Source organism: Triticum urartu, chromosome 2A, assembly GCF_056163025.1.
Source record: "Triticum urartu cultivar PI428250 chromosome 2A, HENAU_Tu73, whole genome shotgun sequence".
NCBI classification, from domain to species: Eukaryota; Viridiplantae; Streptophyta; class Magnoliopsida; order Poales; family Poaceae; genus Triticum; species Triticum urartu.
Window position 1 is genome coordinate 40,136,895 of NC_141874.1, and position 19,655 is coordinate 40,156,549.

At 48.9% G+C, this 19,655-nt stretch overlaps 1 long non-coding RNA gene and 1 pseudogene across 1 annotated transcript; one reads left to right on the top strand and one right to left on the bottom strand.

Moving 5' to 3' along the window:
* Positions 1 to 7,210: 7,210 nt before the first annotated feature.
* On the bottom strand, positions 7,211 to 9,018 carry LOC125535316 (uncharacterized). Its single transcript, XR_007294644.2, has 2 exons — positions 8,341 to 9,018; positions 7,211 to 7,596 (listed from the first exon to the last, which is right to left on the bottom strand). It is a non-coding gene; the product is annotated as an uncharacterized LOC125535316 (long non-coding RNA).
* Positions 9,019 to 15,938: 6,920 nt separating this feature from the next.
* On the top strand, positions 15,939 to 18,946 carry LOC147983401 (uncharacterized; annotated as a pseudogene).
* Positions 18,947 to 19,655: the final 709 nt, after the last annotated feature.

A 19,655-nucleotide genomic window follows, 5' to 3' on the forward strand; every position in this document is an offset into this window, starting at 1 on the left:
CGAGACTAAGTGCTTCTATTGTAAAGGGGGCGGTCACTAGTAGCGGAATTACCCCAAATGCATGGTAGATAAGAAGGCTGGCAACTTCAACAAAGTATATACATGTTATTAATGTGTACCTCGCTAGTACTCCTGGTAGCACCTGGGTATTGGATACCGGTTCAGTTACTATTACTGGTGACTTGAAGCAAAAGCTACGGACTAAACGGAGACTGGCTAAGGGCGAGGTGACGATGTGTGTTGGAAGTATTTCCAAAGTTGATGAGATCACCATCGCACGCTCCATCTGCCTTCGGGATTAGTATTGAACCTAGATAAATGTTATCAGGTGTCTACGTTGAGCATGAATATGATTAGATCATGTTCATTGCAATACGGTCATTCATTAAGTTAGAGAATAATGGTTATTCTGTTTACATGAATGATACCTTTCATGGTCATGCACCCTATGTGAATGGTTCATTGAATCTCGGTCGTGGTGATACACATGTTCACGCCAAAAGATGTAGAGTTAATAATGATAGTACCACTTTCTTGTGGCACTGCCGCTTAGGTCATATTGGCATAAGATGCATGAAGAAACTCCATGTCGATGGATGTTTGGAGTCACTTGATTTTGAATTGCTTGACACATGCGAGCCATGCCTCATGGGCAGGATGACTAAGACCCCGTTTTCAGGTACAATGAAACGGGCAACTGACTTGTTGGAAATCATGCATGCTGATGCATGTGATCTAATGAGAATTGAAGCGTGCGGTGGATATCGCTATTTTCTCATCTTCACTGACGATTTGAGTAGATATAGGTATATTTACTTAATGAAGCACAAGTCTGAAACGTTTGAAAAGTTCAAGCGATTTCAGAGTGTAGTTAAGAATCATCATAACAATAAAATCATGTTCCTACGATCTGATCAAAAGGGGATTTTCCGAGTTATGAGTTTGGAAAATCACTTAAGACATTGTGGAATTGTTTCACAGTTGAAGCCACCTGGAACACCACAGTTGTAATGGTGTGTCTGGAGGTCGTAATCAAACCCTATGAGATATGGTGCGATCTATGATGTCTCTTACCAATCTATCGTTTTTCATTTTGAGGTTATGCATTAGAGACAGCTGCATTCACTTTAGATAGGACACCATCTAAGTCTGATGAGACGGCGTTGTATGAACATTGGTTTGGCAAGAAACCAAAGTTGTCGTTTCTTAATGTTTGGGGCTGCGATGCTTAAGGCTTCAGCCGGAGAAGCTCGAACCCAAACCGGACAAACACATCTTCATAGGATACCCAAAGGTGACAGTTGGGTATACCTTCTATCTCAGATCCGAGGGAAAATTGTTTGTCGCTAAGAACGGGTCCTTTCTCGAGGAGGAGTTTCTCTCGAAAGAATTGAGTGGGAGGAAGATAGAACTTGATGAGGTTGTCGAACCTTTATTTCAACCAGAGAGTGATGCAACACAGAAAGATGTTTTCTGTGGAGCCTACGTCTGTTGAATAGGAAGTTAATGATAGTGATCATGAAGCTTCGGATCAAGTTGCTATCGAACCTCATAGGTCGACAAGGATATGTACTACTCCTGAGTGGTATGGTAATCATGTCTTAGATATCATGTTGTTAGACAACAATGAAGCTACGAGCTATGGAGAAGCGATGGTGGGCCCGTATTCCGACAAATGGTTAGAAGCCATGAAATCCGAGATAGGATCCATGTATCAGAACAAAGTATGGACTTTGGTGGACTTGGCCGATGATCGGCAAGCCATTGAGAATAAATGGATCTTTAAGAAGAAGACGGACGTGGGCGGTAATGTTGCCGTCTATGAAGCTCGACTTGTGGGAAAGAGTCTTTTCACAAGTTCAAGGAGTTGACTATGATGAGAATTTCTCACCCGTAACGATGCTTAAGTCTGTCGGAATCATGATAGCATTAGCTGTATTTTTCGATTATGAAATCTTACAGATGGATGTCAAAACAAGTTTTCTTACCAGTTTTCGTAAGAAAAGTTGTATGTGATACAACAAAAGGTTTTGTCGATCCTAAGGATGCTAAAAGGTATGCTGGCTCCAGCAATCCTTCTATGGACTAGAGCAAGCATCTCGGAATCGGAATATATGTTTTGATGGAGTGATCAAAGCTTTTAGGTTTATACAATGTTTGCTAGAAACTTGTATTTACAAGAAAGTGAGTGGGAGCACTACAATATTTTTGATAAGTATATGTGGATGACATATTGTTGATCTGAAATAATGTAGAATTTCTGAAAAGCATAAACGGTTGTTTGAAGAGTGATTTTCAAAGGAAGACCTGGATAAAGCTGCTTACATATTGGGCATCAAGATCTATAGAAATAGATCAAGACACCTGATGATACTTTCAAAGAACGCACACCTTGACATGTTTTTGAAAGAGTTCAAAATAGATCAGTCAAAGAAGGGGTTCTCACCTGAGTTGTAAGGTGTGAAGTTGAGTAAGACTCGAAGATTGACCACGGCAGAAGAAACAGGAGGGACGAAGGTCGTCCCCTATGCTTTTTTCATAGGCTCGATACGGTATGCCATGCTGAGTGCCGCACCAGATGTGTGACTTGCCACATGTCTGGCAAGAGGGTACAAAGGTGATCTAGGAGTAGATCACCAGATAGCGGTCAAAATTATCCTTAAAGGAATAAGGAAATGTTTCTCGGTTATGGAGGTGATAAAGAGTTTGACGTAAAGAGTTACGTCGATGCAAGCTTAACACCTATCCAGATAGCTCTGAGTAGAGATACCGAATACGTATAATGGAGCAACAATTTGGAATAGCTCCTAGTGGAACATGGTAGCAGCATCTATGATATGACATAAAGTTTTGCGAAGTACATAGGGATCTGAATATGGCAAGACCCGTTGACTACAACCTCTCTCACAAGCATAACATGATCAAACCCAGAACTCATTGAGTATTAATCACATAGTGATGTGAACTAGATTAGTGACTCTAGTAAACACTTTGGATGTTGGTCACATGGCGATGTGACCTGGGAGTGTTAATCACATGGCGATGTGAACTAGATTATTGACTCTAGTGCAAGTGGGAGACTGTTGGAAATATGCCCTAGAGGCAATAATAAATTAGTTATTATTATATATTTCATTGTTCATGATAATCGTTTATTATCCATGCTAGAATTGTATTGATAGGAAACTCAGATACATGTGTGGATACATAGACAACACCATGTCCCTAGTAAGCCTCTAGTTGACTAGCTCGTTGATCAATAGATGGTTACGGTTTCCTGATCATGGACATTGGATGTCGTTGATAACAGGATCACATCATTAGGAGAATGATGTGATGGACAAGACCCAATCCTAAGCCTAGCACAAAGATCGTGTAGTTCGTATGCTAAAGCTTTTCTAATGTCAAGTATCATTTCCTTAGACCATGAGATTGTGCAACTCACGGATACCGTAGGAGTGCTTTGGGTGTGCCAAACGTCACAATGTAACTGGGTGGCTATAATGGTACACTACAGGTATCTCCGAAAGTATCTGTTGGGTTGGCACGAATCGAGACTGGGATTTGTCACTCCGTGTAACGGAGAGGTATCTCTGGGCCCACTCGGTAGGACATCATCATAATGTGCACAATGTGACCAAGGAGTTGATCACGGGATGATGTGTTATGGAATGAGTAAAGAGACTTGCCGGTAACGAGATTGAACAAGGTATCGGGATACCGACGATCGAATCTCGGGCAAGTATCGTACCGCTAGACAAAGGGAATTGTATACGGGATTGATTGAATCCTTGACATCGTGGTTCATCCGATGAGATCATCGTGGAACATGTGGGAGCCAACATGGGTATCCAGATCCCGCTGTTGGTTATTGGCCGGAGAGTTGTCTCGGTCATGTCTGCATGGTTCCCGAACCCGTAGGGTCTACACACTTAAGGTTCGATGACGCTAGGGTTATAGGGAATAGATATATGTGGTTACCGAATGTTGTTCGGAGTCCTGGATGAGATCCCGGACGTCACGAGGAGTTCCGGAATGGTCCGGAGGTAAAGATTTATATCTGGGAAGTCCTGTTTTGGTCGCCGGAAAAGTTTCGGGTTTTATCGGTAATGTACCGGGACCACCGGGAGGGGCCCGGTGGTCCACCAAGTGGGGCCACCAGCCCCGGAGGGCTGCATGGGCCAAGTGTGGGAGGGGACCAGCCCCAGGTGGGCTGGTGCACCCCCCACAAGGGCCCAAGGCGCCTAGGGTTTGGGGAGGGGGCGCCTCCACCTAGCTTGGGGGGCAAGTTTCCCCCCTCCCCCCCTTGGCTGCCACCCTAGATGGGTTTGGGGCTGCCGCACCCCTTGGGGTGGATACCCTAAAGGGCGCGCACCCCCTCCCTCTCCCCTATATATACTTGAGGACTTTGGGGCTGCCAACAGATGAGTTTTGACCTCTCCATGGCGCAGCCCTGCCTCTCTCCCTCCTCCTCTCCCGCGGTGCTTGGCGAAGCCCTGCAGGATTGCCACGCTCCTCCACCACCATCACGCTGTCGTGCTGCTACTGGATGAACTCTTCCCCAACCTCTCCTTCTCCCCTTGCTGGATCAAGGCGTAGGAGACGTCACCGGGTTGCACGTGTGTTGAACGCGGAGGTGCCGTCCGTTCGGCACTAGGATCTCCGGTGATTTGAATCACGACGAGTACGACTCCACCAACCCTGTTCACTTGAACGCTTCCGCTTAGCGATCTACAAGGGTATGTAGATGCACTCCCCTTTCCTCGTTGCTAGATTACTCCATAGATTGATCTTGGTGTTGCGTAGAAAATTTTGAATTTCTGCTACGTTCCCCAACACTAGCTACGTTACTGAACCCGAGCGATTGATCCCTTGTTGTTAACTGAATCCGAGTGATTCCTTCACTACTGCTGCTAACTGAAGCCGATTGATGCTGCCTCTGGATGAACAGTGAGCGTTGTCTGGGGGGGTTGGATAAACAGTTCCCGGTGGGGGGTTGGATGAACAGGACCCCGTGGTAGTAGATGTCGTTGCAGCTAGATGAACAGGACCCCGATTGATCGAGCCGGTTGGGGTGGATGAACAGGACCCCATGGAGGGCTGGATGAACAGGACCCCGTGGAGGGCTGGTTGAAAATTAGCCGGTGGAGGGCTGGATGAACAGTAGCCCGTGGAGGGGTGGTTCAACAGGACCCCGTGGAGAGGGCTGGTTGAACAGTAGCCGGTGGAGGAGCGTTGGAGGCTGGATGAACAGGAGCCCGTGGATGAACAGTCGCAGGTGGAGGCTGGAGGAGGTCAACGGTGGATGAACAGTAGCCCATGAAGGCTGGAGGAGGTCGACGGTGGAGATGAACAGTATCCCGTGGAGTCCCGTTTTGTGATACGCCACACCCCTCCCGATGAACAGGACCCCCCCCCCCCCCCGTTTCGACCGTAGCGCTCCAACACAAGTTTGTTTCCTCCGTTTTGTGGTACGCCACACCCCTCCCGATCAACTGGACCCCGTTTCGACCGTAGGAGGTACAAGAGAAGTCTTTTTCCTCCGTTTTGCAGTACGCTAGACCCCTCCCGATGAAATTCGACCGTGGCCGGTCGAACACAAGGCCGTTTTCTCCATTCCGCGGTACGCCAGGCCTCGTTTCCATTGGCTGTTCCGTCCAAGCCGGTTGGCTCCCGATGAACACCACGTATTTCGTTGCCTCCCCATGAACAAGACGATGTTTCTTCGTTCCGACCCAGCCGGTTCGCTGCCCGATGAACAGGACGCCGTTGCTCCCGTCCATTGCCTCTCCATGTACACAAGTCGTGGCCGATATATATATATATATATATATATATATATATATATATAATATTATCAGAATAGTTATTCTGATAACACTTTCGCACTGCATGCTCAACGCAAGGGCACTGCACTTTCTTTAGTAAGAGCACTGCATTACAGAGACTATTGAACTTCATGTCGGAAAAAACTGCACGTAGTATTTTTTTGGTACTGTTTTTGCTCTAGTTTTTTAACCGTTTGTCGGAACGAGGCGTATAATATATCGTTGAAAAGCTATGAATTAGATGCAACTTCGCCATGTTGAACACTTTCCGAGATTACTCACGGTTTAAGAGCAGTTTTGAAAATGGTGCAGCCCACAACGAGTGGCAGCGAGCATTTTTTCGCATTTTTTTCTAAACCGCTCGTCGGAATGAAGCAAATGATACACCGTTGGATAGATATCATCGATGCGCATCTTTTTTATATCTATTTATTTCTCTAATTCGTTACGGTTTAAGAGCAGTTTCAAATTTACTAAATCACGGAATTCTGTTTTTCAATTTTTTTCAAATTTTTGGTACTGTTTTCGCTCTAGTTTTTTAACCGTTTGTCAAAACTAGGCGTGTAATACGTCGTTGGAAAGCTATGGACAAGACGCAACTTTCATATGTAGAAATGATTTTGAGATTCCTTACGGTTTTAAGTTCATTTTGAAAATCGTGCCGTGGACGACGAGTGGCAGCGGCCGTTTTTCACTAAATTTTTACAAACTGGTTGTCGAAATGATTCAAATGATATGCCATTGGAAAGATATCATTGAGACGCAACTTTTTCATGTAGAACACTCTCTTTAATTCCTTACAGTTTAAGAGCAGTTTTAAATTTACCGAAATACGGACACTCTGTTTTTCGCGACACCCAAATCGACATGGGTACTTCAACCGACTGAAAACCGCACTGCATCGGATGAAAAACCGCACTGCATCGGACGGGTAAGAGAACTTCATGGTTTCTTTTATTCAAACGTAATTTTTTCAAGGACGAGAAAGTAGAGTGCACTTCACATCGGGTGTAAATGAACCACAACACTATCAAGAAGTGAACCGCATTACTTTTCTTCGCTTCCGTGACAATTTGTTTGCACTTACGGGATGAACAACATCATACGGCCGACCGCACTGCTTCAAAATGCAAACTGCACTGCATCGGACGGGTAAGCGAGCTGCATAATTTAGTGTGTCTTTTTCTAACTTTATGAATAAGAGAGGATCGCGAAGACGAGGACAAGTGAACCACAACATATATCGAAGTAAACTACATAATTGTTTTGTCCTTTTTTTAAAATTCATCCGGACTACATGGTCAACATTAGTGAGCTACATGGATAACGTTAGTGAGCTGCATAATTTTTTATGCGTTCATCTTGCCCGTGCACCGCAAAGGTGTTCTTAGTGAGCTGCATCGATTTTAAGAAATTATACACCATATTTTGCAAAACAATTCCTCCAAAAAATAATAAAAAGTGAACTTCTCTGTATAATTTTTTTACAAAAGTAAACTCCTCTATATTGTGCACTGCATTGCAAATCTAAACAGACAATTCTTTATGAACTTTACTAAGACATCAATCAAACTCCATGACCCACAATGCAGGACATCAATCAAACTCTTAAAGAACTGTAAGCAGGAGAGAGAGTCCACCGAGAGAGACCAAACTGCGTCTTGTGTTTCTTTTTTATAATTGGTTTCTCCTCCATTTTTCTGCATCAGAGAACATACTGGACTGATTTGTGTCTTCGTTTGAGCTCACACCGAACTGCACACACGCACTGCAAAAGAAACTTTAACATGTGAGTTGCAAAAATAAAAAAGTGGGCTGCAGCACTTGCTCGTCAGGGAGGTCACTATCCAACGGGGTCCATGGAGAGGCGCAGGGACAAGATTGAGATGGATATGGCGCCACCTGTCGGGCACAAGCGAGATGTGAGGGAGAGGTGAGGAGGAAGTAGGAAAGGAGAGAGAGGAGGGCGCTCAGCTCTGGTGATGTTGTGTTGTTGACGTCCAGCGCTTCGGCGTGGAGAGGGGATGGCGGCCGGAACCGTGCATCCACAGCTATGGGGCGGCCGCCGAGAATGGAAGTAGGGAGGTGGAAGACCACCGGGGCTATGGGGCGGCTGGGAAGCTCCAAACAAAACTGCACAAAAGAAATCTGAAGAATCAAAGAGCACCAAACTGCATTGGGACTCGTCGTGGGCTGCACTTCGCCCACAGAAAGAGCTGCTTCCCCTGCTGGAGGCCAGCGGGCTGCACCAACGCGAATACCGTACTGCACTCATACATGTCGCAAACTGCAAGGCGGCTTCACCGCTCGAATGACACAGGGCCGATGCTAGGACTTTCTCCCCTCTCCCTGCGGTGGACAACACCACACTGAGAAGGGCACGGCGGTGAGGAGAGGAAACGCCGGATCGAGGGCGCTTGTCCTCGCCGGAAGAGAAGAAGCTTCCGCTGATGGGGCACGTGAGCAAAGATCCCGTTCCCCTCTGTAGTTCACGCGAGTAGAACAAGCTCACCGTCATGCGCCGATGTCCGGGGGTGGCGCCGTGGCCGTGGATGCCGAAGGAGGTCGGAGACAATGCGCCCGACCTACGTTTGGCTGTGGAAGGAGAGGAGGACCCCGGGGCGGCTCGAGAGGCATGGATTTTGGGCTGTCGTCAGATAGGAAGAGCAGGGGAGAGATGCAGCGGGATGGGAGGGAGGAGATGGAGGAACAGGGAGGGGTCAGGTCCGGGCGTGGCGCTGGCCGGTGCCGGAGGGAGGGGGGGTCAAGGGAAGCCCAACCACCATGGCGGGGCGGTGCTCGGGATGGTTGGATCCGGCGACGGCGCATCAAGGGAGGCCGTGGATGGCTGGATCCACTGGCGGCGTGACGCGAGTAGGCCGTGGATGGCTGGATCCATCGGCGGCGCGTCGCGGGGAGGCCATGGCTAGCCGGAATCTGGAGGTGTTGGCCATGGCGGGAGGAGGTGTGACGCAGTGGGGAGTCGCGGCGAGTGGTGCGGCGGGGCTCTAGCGGCGCGTGGCGCGGCGGGGCGGGGCTCCGCTGGCGCGTGGTTGGGCGGGGCTCCGGCGACACGTGGTGGGGTGGGGCTCCGGCATCGCTTTGGTGGTGTGGGGCGGCTCGGGGGCAGGAGGAGGGAAGGTGGAGCGGATCAGGGGGTTGGTGGGCATGGGTGGTGGGCTGGGAGTTTTGTTTTGTTGGTGCAGCTCAGGGTGGGTTCGCACTGATGAATTTTTCCAATCGAAGTGTTAGCAGAATAAGGAGGTGTTATCAGAATAAGGGTCTAAGAGTGTTATTAGAATAGACCCATCCTATATATATATGCGCGAGTACGTGCTCGAGACCCGTCTGTATGTACGCAAGTGGCCGTATTTTTTTCTTGCACCCTGGCTGTACATATGTGTATATGCTACGTGCGCGCCTGCAGACAGACCGATCGACCAGTATGTACGTACACGTTCCCGACCAGAATGACAACGCTATGTACGCTTCGATCAGGTGGGTCTCGACTGTCAGACACTTCCTTGCATGCGAAAATGTAGCTAGTGGGTCCCAGCAGTCAGGGGCGAAACAATTTTTTTGTCCGTAATATGGACGCACTTCCTTGCGTGCGAAGATGTAGCTGGTGGGTCCCAGCAGTCAGGAGGGAACATTTTTTCGCAAAATACGGTAGTCCGTCCGGTGAGTCCCTGCTGTTAGGTGGAGGAATAATTATTTTGCGCGTAATAAGGAGGCACTTCCTTGCTGCTGCCATGGACCCAACTGTCAGCCTCTCCACATACAGTACTTTTCCGATGGAAGTCGTTCCTTTACCACGTTGACGACGCCGCGCCAAGAGCACCGGAGCGGTGGACGACGGCGAGGCCTAGGAAGGGGATGACACGAAGCCGGGGAAGACACGGCAGTGGATGCCCACGTGGAGAGGAGTACGGGGCTTCACTGGTTCGGCTGTGGTGTGAGGCTGTCGTCGCCGCAGAATAACAGGGGGTGTGGGTGAGTAGAGGGATGGCCTGGCCAGCGGTGGGAGTAGTAGGGGGCGGTGAGGCCTCCGCGGCATCACAGCCGGCCACGGGAGGCAGGAGCACGCGGCACAACCGGCGCTGGTTTGGGCGGATGGAGCAAGAAGACCAGAGGTTGAAGAAGCACGACGGCCGTTGGATGAAGATCGTACGGTCACTGCAGCTAGAATCGTTTATATTGACTAAGTTGACAAAGCCCTTAGTACGCGTCAACTTAGCAGCCCACAGGCCCCCCTTCAAAACGGTGCGCCCCAGATGTCAGGGGGAGGAGTCATTTTTTGGTCAGCTAAAGTAAGAATATCCGAGATTGAAAAAGAAGCACGACATCCGTTGGATGGACATCCAACGGCACTGCTGGTAGAACCATGTGTTGACTATAAGTTGACAAAGCCTTACATACGCGTCAACTTAGTTTTTGTATTTTTAGGAGACGCGTCAACTTAGTAGTCCCACAAGTGAGTCGTTTTGGGTATATCGACTACATGCCTTCTCTAACTTCATATGATGCTAGTGTGTTGCTTTGAAAAAATTGACGGATTGCTAGAGATCAACAGAGGTATTCTGAGATTATTGGCTCGCTTATGTATTTGGCGAGTGCCACGAGGCCTGACATCTCTTTTGCTGTGAGCAAGCTGAGTCGGTTTGTGTTAAAACCGAGAGATGATCATTGGCATGCACTTGAGAGAGTTATGCGCTACTTGAAAGGCACTGCGAGCTATGGGATTCACTACATCGGGTATCCAAGATTACTGGAGGGCTATAGTGACTCAAACTATATATCTGATGCTGATGAGATTAAGGCCACAAGTGGTTATGTTTTTACACTTGATGGTGGCGTTGTTTTCTGAAAGTCTTGCAAGCAGACCATATTAACGAGGTTAACTATGGAAGCAGAACTCACAGCATTAGACACTGCCACTGTTGAAGCAGAGTGGCGTCATGAACGCACAGCATCACCTGATGGGAAGTTCCCTTCCTACCACTGTAGGCCGTCACATGCACGATCTTGTGTCACCCGGTCGTTGGGTGGTGGTACCCGAAGCCATACGCCTCGTGCCAGCCCACGATGTACCTCCTCCTTGGGGCGCCGGTGATGGACGACAGTGGCGGGAGACACAACTTTTCACGGGTGACCGGGTTAATCACAGAGATGGCATCGCCGACCTCCTGATTGTCGCACAGGCGGATCAGGCCGTTGCAGGTGCCGATGATTACGTTTGCGCGTTCGCGGGAGCGATACGTGGAGACGCCACTTCAGAGCACTCTATGACTCCCCGTCGATAGGTCGTCCACGATGTGTGCAGAGCCCCGTGCATGACGATGAGAGGCTTGGCGCGACTCTGCATCTCCGCCGTGCACGTGTCGACCATGTTGTGCCATTGCCGGCAGACCAGGTGGGTCAGCCGCCGGGAGCTCGGAGGGAGTCGCAGTAGGATGCCCACCAAGACTTCCGCGGGGATGTCCATGGATGTCGTCATCTCACCCTGTTTGATCCCAATGCGAGTTCGTCGAATTGGCTCTTGTGATTTCGATCGATTAGTGTTTATATCCGGAGTGCTAGCTAGGGTTTTTCTTTTCTCTTGATAACAATCCGATCGAGTGCTAGTTGCCGAGTACAGACCTAGGAGCCCAGCCAGGGCCCGTCAATCGTCATCGGTTTCTATTTTTAGACGACCAAAAATAATGTGTTGACATCATTAAGCCGTCTGGACAATGCAGTACCAATCAGTACGCAGATAGGTCTGGATATCCGTTTCATGCAAACCGAAGGTAAATTAGAGAGGCTTTGCGGGCGTCAGGATCGCACCAAGATCGAGGCCCAACCCACGCCACACGCAACCACCACATAGCGAGCTCGCGCCCATGCTGCCGCGCATGTCTTCACTGCACATGCTAGATGCCGCACCGCCGGCACCATGCGAGCACGACGCTCCATGCATCAAGGCCGCCCCGCGCTAGCCCCTAGATCCGAGTGGAGGTTAGAAGATGCTTGCCGCCGCCGACGCCACCAGGGCTTCGCCCGACGGCACGTGCCGGCGATGGCGGCGGAGTAGAAGGGGAGAAGAGGCCGGCGGCTAGGGTTCGCCCTCCGGGTCGTCCGCCGGGGCGACGCAAGAGGGAGAAGGGGAACAAAATAACAAATTTGATTTTTTTAGGACTAAAAAACAAATTTGGAAATCACAAGACCGAACTGGGTCGTGGCCTCCCAGCGCTGCTGTATACAAAGAAAAAGAAGTTATACATAGGCCCAGCCCACACCGCTAGACATAAGCACGCCCCAATCGAGCGCCCACAACGTCGATATGCTGACCGGCACACATCAATCGTCGCCCACGGCCGGACAGCAGCACCATGCGGCCACGGATCAGAACCACATGCAGCTAGTAGCGGCATCGGCGACCCAAGCTCAGCCAACAGGCAAATGAGCTCCTTCTCAGAATTCTCCTGAATCTCTGCAAGCTGCATAGGTAAGTTTTTCTTTGAATCATTCCCAATCTCCCTCCCCAAATTTCACTTCAGTCTTCATCTATTCATCCCATTATTACCAATTTGGTAGCATAGTTTTTTTTAGAAAAGGAGGATTACCTCCGGCCGATGATGCATGCAGTCATTTTATTAATTATTTACGATAATCTTACAAAGTAGTATATTAGGTAGTCTGAAGCCATCATCCTAGCAACAACTGTCGCTACTCCTATCTACCTGATGAAGGGGTGGCGATAGTCCGAGCTTAATACCAAATAGACATCGCACAAATGCCTAACATCTAAAGACAGAGGCCCCAACCAAGTCACATACTGGGTTTGGGGCACAAACTGGTCCGACACACTCTCTGTGTCATCACCGTCATCTTCCACCAATCTATCTTCACAGTAGAAACTAATGCGCCGATGTTGCCAGGCCTCTCTGCCATCGACGATGCCACCATGACGTCAAACAACATCCTCCTCCTGCGTGAATCCATCTCCGCGCATCGGACTCCGAGTCTCCACAACGCCACCCCGCCGAGATCTGCCACTATTAATGTGTACTCCCTCCGTTCCGAATTACTTGTCACAGGTATGGATGTATCTAGATGTTGGGGAACGTAGTAATTTCAAAAAAATTCCTACGCACACGCAAGATCATGATGATACATAGCAACGAGAGGGAAGAGTATCGTCTACGTACCCTCATAGACCGTAAGCGGAAGCGTTATGAGAACGCGGTTGATGTACTTGTACGTCTTCACGATCTGACCGATCCAAGTACCGAACGTACGGCACCTCCGGGTTTAGCACACATTCAGCTTGATGACGTCCCACGAACTCCGATCCAGCAGAGCTTCACAGGAGAGTTCCGTCAGCACGACGGCGTGATAACGGTGATGATATTGCTACCGACGCAGGGCTTCGCCTAAGCACCACTACATTATGATCAAGGTGGATTATGGTGAAGGGGGGCACCGCACACGGCTTGGAACAATCAACTTGTGTGTCCTAGGGTGCCCCCTGCCCCCGTATATAAAGAAGCAAGGGGGAGGCCGGCCGGCCCTTGCAGGGCGCGCCAGGAGGAGGATTTCTCCTCCTGGTAGGAGTAGGACTCCCCTTTCCTACTCCTACTAGGAGGGGGAAAGGAAAGATGAGAGGGAGAAGGAAAGGGGGGCGCCACCCCCCCCTTCCCTAGTCCAATTCGGACCAGAGGGGGAGGGGACGCGCGGCCTGCCCTGGCCGCCCCCTCTCTCTCCACTAAGGCCCATGTGGCCCATTACTTCTCCCGAGGGGTTCCGGTAACCCTCCGGCACTCTGATTTTCTTCAAAATCACCCGGACCACTTTCGGCATCCGAATATAGTCATCCAATATATCAATCTTTATATCTCGACCATTTCGAGACTCATCGTCATGTCTGTGATCACATCCAGGACTCCGAACTACCTTCGGTACATCAAATCACATAAACTCATAATACTAATCGTCACCGAACGTTAAGCGTGCGGACCCTATGGGTTCGAGAACTATGTACACATGACCGAGACACGTCTCCAGTCAATAACCAATAGTGGAACCTGGATGCTCATATTGGTTCCTACATATTCTACGAAGATCTTTATCGGTCAAACCGCATAACAACATACGTTGTTCCTTTTGTCATCGGTATGTTACTTGCTCGAGATTCGATCGTCGGTATCTCAATACCTAGCTCAATCTCGTTATCGGCAAGTCTCTTTACTCGTTCTGTAATACATCATCCCGCAACTAACTTATTAGTTGCATTGCTTTGCTAGGTTTATAGTGATGTGCATTACCGAGAGGGCCTAGAGATACCTCTCCGACAATCGAAGTGACAAATCCAAATCTCGATCTATGGCAACTGAAAAAGTACCATTGGAGACACCTATAGAGCACCTTTATAATCACTCAGTTACGTTGTGACGTTTGGTAGCACACAAAGTGTTCCTCCGGTAATTGGGAGTTGCATAATCTCATAGTCATAGGCACATGTATAAGTCATGAAGAAAGCAATAGCAGTAAACTAAAATGACCAAGTGCTAAGCTAACGGAATGGGTTTAGTCAATCACATCATTCTCCTAATTATGTGATCCCGTTTATCAAATGACAACTCATGCCTATGGTTAGGAAAAATAACCATCTTTGATCAACGAGCTAGTCAAGTAGAGGCATACTAGTGACACTCTGTTTGTCTATGTATTCACACATGTATTATGTTTCCGGTTAATACAATTTAGCATGAATAATAAACATTTATCATGAAATAAGGAAATAAATAATAACTTTATTATTGCCTCTAGGGCATATTTCCTTCACTAGATGTATTTTAGTTCCAGATACATCCATTTCCGCGACGAGTAATTTGGAACGGAGGAAGTAAGATGAAGCACCGCTCCACCAAAGAAGCCGTCCTCTGTTCCCTCGAGCCCGTGTGTACCTCCATGAATGACGCCCCCAAGGGGGAAACAACACCAGAGCGCAACCGTCATCCGATCTACTGATCTAGGGTTTCCCCCGGAGGTAGTAGAGAGAGTGGCCTTGAACTTCTCCATGGCGATGCCTTCAAAAAGAGAATGGCGCAGACAACACCGCCACCGCCGGCCGTGGTAGTAGCCGAAAGTAAATTTTCACCCAGACTTGTTCGAAGAAACTCCATCTCTCGTGCACGGGCCGTCGCGTCCTACGACGTCCCCGGGAGCAGGATCCCAAGATCCGCTGCCACCGGCGCCGCCACAAGGACCCACCACCTGGTCGTCATCCCTGACGAAGGGACGACGCCACCACCTTGTTCGGATTCCGCACCATGCCAACGCCTCCCGCAGCCCCACTCACATCGGTGAAGGAGGACAGCCAACGCGCGCGCCCACCACCGCTTAGGACCGCCGGACGGCGCCCGAGCCCGACCACCTGGAGGAGAACCGATCTGGGGTGGGAAACCCTAGATCCCCCGCCGCTAGCCCCCGAAGCGCCGCTGGGATCCCATCGGGCTGCCGCTTGAGCGCACCAACTCCGCCTCCATGCCATACACCCAGGGGCTCCATCGCATCTCAGCCAGAGGATCCCCTCGTGAAGAAAGGAGGAGGGCCCGCCGTCCGTAGTGCGAGCTTCGTGCGCTGGCCTCCTCCAGCGACGATAGGGAAGCAGGGGAGGAGGGAGCTCGAGGGCGGCGGCGGCTAGGGCGCCCAAGCTGCCTCCCTGGAGGCGACGCCAGCGGTAGCATAGCTTTTTTAACTCAGTTGTTGTTTACTCATATCTATCTCCAGGCTATTGTAATGGCTAACTAAAGGGTGGAACTGTATTTTGGTATGGCTTCTTCTGTTTATGTATCTACTCACTTGATCTTTTAGCAAATGGGAACAGAAGGTGCCGATTAATGTTAATGATTCAGAATTCCAAAAAATTTGTGTTCTTCCTTAGCTTGGCCCGACCACCAATTGTTTGTAGCTCCGACACTGCAAGGAGGCTGCCCCCTTTCAACCCTAGATTGATCTGGTTCCATTGAAATTTTCAGCTTATAGCTTGTAAATCCTTCATCGATTAATTTCTTCTCTTCTCTTCTCTTTCACTTCTCTTTGGTGCAGGCACGCGTAGGAGAGGAGATGGATCGATGCATAGACCCACGCATAGCCCTCGTGAAGCAATATCCGGGGTACGATATCTCGGAACTGGATCACCTCGTCGAGGACGAGAGTCTTCAAGTCAAGTACACCCTGGAGCGCATGAAGGTGCTCTTCGAGACGCCATCCGGCTTCGCAATCTTCGCCATCAATTCAGGATACCTCTATGACATCGGCAGCGACTACACTGGCATTGAGGTTTTGTCAGTCTCCACCTTGATTGATCTTGATGTCCGTGCGTGATCCAGTATTGTTTTGTTTTTAAGTTGTGCAACAGTTACTCTCGATTCAGAATTAATTTGTTTCCTTTTTTGTTTACTTGCAGACCATTTCGGTTCACTGTGTCGATGAGGACTCTGCGGACTTTGTTATTATTATTAATTACTCTTGAGTCATTCTCATTCTTGTTGTGTTTCTTTAAATCTCGCATCGACTGATGGCCCTGTTGTGGGTTCCGCTTATGTTGGCTTCATAACTCAAGTGGAGGTCTTTTGGCTCCTGGGTCACTTGGAGTCTGAAATTTTCAGAATAAAAATAAAAATAAAAATAATTGTTCAAAATTTCAGAAAGTTTAGAAAACAAATCCCACATGTACATATATATGGATGTGACTGCATACCTGTAAAATTCCGTTACTAAATATGTTCATTTGTGTTCCTGAAAAAAACAAATATGTGGATCTATATAGATGCACTAGTTACTAAATATGTTCATTTGTAGTAAATAGTACTCCCTCTAGTACTCCCTCTGTTTCTTTTTAGTTTGCATATAAAATTTGGTCAAAGTCAAACGTTGTAAAGTTTGACCAACTTTATAGTAAAAAATATCAACATCTACAATACTAAAGTTATATATGTTATGAAAATTAATTTCATCATGCATCTAATAATATTGATTTCATAGCATGAATGTTGATATTTTCTCCTACAAAGCTAGTCAACTTTACATAGTTTGACTTTGACCAAATCTTATATCCAAACTAAAAAGAAACGGAGGGAGTACATCTATATGGATCCAAATATTTGTCATGTGTAGCCCACAAATGGACATAATTCTTGTGTTTGAAAAGTGTGGATGCAGATCTAGTCCGTTATACTCTAGTTTAACCTAGTTCCAATAATATAGTTTGATATAACTTGACATAATCTTGTATTGGATACAAATGGCATAGCGCTAGTTCCAATAATTCATTTTACATAGTTTCAGTACCTTGGTGCCAATTCGACATAATCTTGAGCAGAGTTGATGTGATTGTAGACAATATGTGACATTGCTCAAACTAGCGCTATGCCATTTGTCAGTGTTTCTCTTTAACCTCACGCTTGGAAATTCTTTTGTCAGTTCGTCTGGCTAAAGAGATTCCTGAACCTTACCGACAGGTCTACTGCCATTAGTACTACTGGTATTGATGAAAGCCTTGCCGAGCTTGTTGAGGAGGAGTGCAATAGAGGGCATAAATTAATTGTCGGTGAATCTGCATACAAAGAAGCTATTGAATGAAGCTCAATTGGTCAGTATGAGGCTTTTCCTTGTTGCCTGCACACGTGTGCAAAATTCTGATAGCAACAAAATTCTGATGACAGCTCTAATTTTTGTGTGGTCTTTTGCAGGCAATTCCCTGTATATGTGATGAAGCAACAAAGGAGCTGATGTGGGGCCTGCAAAACCTGTTGCATTCTTTAGTTCCTGAAGAGAAATCGAAGTTCAGCAAGCAGGATCGCAAGTACCACAGCCGAAAATTACTCGACTACCTGCATAGAAATGTCTCTGAAGACATCAAGCCTGAAATGGTGAGTCCACTGCTTTAGTTAGTGACCTTTGCTTATTCCTGTCTGTCATGCCTGCCATGTTACATAGCTTTAGTTTGGTGTGCCCATTCGTGGTACTGTATAGTTCATCATAGGTCAACTGAGGAATCATCATAGCTATGGTAACCTCTGTATTCCATTTAATCGTATAGCCCCTTTTATCCAGATCACTGGAAAGATTGCTTTATTGGCTTCCGTCATGCGACGGTGTGATGTAGCCAGCAAGGAGTACTCCGACAGCTTGCACCAGGTTGATAATGTTCTCGAGGAGAGATCTGGCCTCAAGACTGATTGTTGGGACACTGTGACATACGCGACACCTCTAATGACGTTGATTGGAGAATCTGTAGTCATGCCTGATGGGGTACGTGAACGTTGACCGACGCTGATTAATTTAGTATTCTCTATCTCTCTGATATGTTCTTACTAGACTTTACATGTAATCAAACTACGCTCGTTTCTGAATCGCAGATGTTCAATTCTGCTGAAAAGAATGCGATACTTGAGGGGGTAGGCAAATACAGCGACAAGTTCATCAAGGCCAGCATCCAGTAAATATACCGGAAAGCTGTGCAAGCTAACAATCTTCAATTTGCAAAGCTGCGTGAGCTCAAGACTCTTCTTGATAAGGAGAAGGCGTGAAGAGGTGTTGGGTGAGTTGCCATTGCCACAGGTGTCGAGTCCGAAGAGGAGTTGCCAAGGGTCGGTTGGCTCTCCCCCCCCCCCCCCTCCCAGCCCCCGTGTCGTCCGCTCGGGCGGCGACTAGGGTTTCCTCGCGCCGCCACCCCCACCCCTCCCCCTATCTCCCTCGTCGCCCCCTGAGGAGGTCGTCGGGCAAGTCCGCGTGGCCGCCGGTGACGGTGGCGGCGGGGATCTTGCCGCTCTGTTTTTTCACGAAGGGCAGCGGTCGTTGGGGCGGCGGCCCCGGGTGGGGAGGCGTCGGCGTTCGGCTGGCGGCCTCCGTTGGTGCTGGTGGCCAGGTTCCTCGGCCGTTCGGGCGACGAGGCCCCTGGTGGTTGGTGGTCGCGGCGGGAGGCCTTCTTCTTCGTCAGATCTGAAGGTATGACTCCTCCACTCTGGCTCACTCCTCCTCCCCATCCATGGTGCCCGGCGGCCTTGGCTGCCGGCGCGCTGGCTGGTGAGGTGCTGGTGGCTGAGGTCTGGGTCCGGGGGAAACCCTAGGCCGGTTGGCCGGCCTCGGCGGCGGCGACGCCCAAGGGCGCCGCTTTCCTTCCTGGAGGCGCCGTGGAGGACCCTCCTTGCCCACCCCCTACCTTGCTCCCGAGCGAAAGCTCAAAATCCTCTCCGGATTTGGCGGTCTCGTCGCCGTGTGCGTCGTGCTCTCCCTGGAGACGCCGCCTGGGGATGCTGCAGGTTTGGCTGAGTGTTGCCTTGGTGTGGAGGCGTCTGGCAGCTGGTTTGTCCTCTCTACAGCGGCTAGCAATGCCATGATTTGCAGATCCGGCGTCCCCTTTGGTGGTTTCTCTCCGGCGTGGCTGGCAGCCGTGTTGTTGAGTACCCGATTCTTCTCTGCGGCGGCTGATTTTGCTCTCATGATGCTCGCAGCTGTGGCTTGGCTCGGTGTTGTTTCATCCTCTTCGATTGTCCTAAGCTGCTTTCCCTCTTTGCTGGGTGTCCGCGGGTGTTGGTGTCAAAACCGGCGGATCTCGGGTAGGGGGTCCCGAACTGTGCTTCTAGGCCGGATGGTAACAGGAGGCAAGAAACACGATGTTTTACCCAGGTTTGGGCCCTCTTGATGGAGGTAAAACCCTACGTCCTGCTTGATTAATATTGATGATACGGGTAGTACAAGAGTAGATCTACCACGAGATCTGTTGGGGAACGTAGTAATTTCAAAAAATTTCCTACGCACACGCAAGATCATGTGATG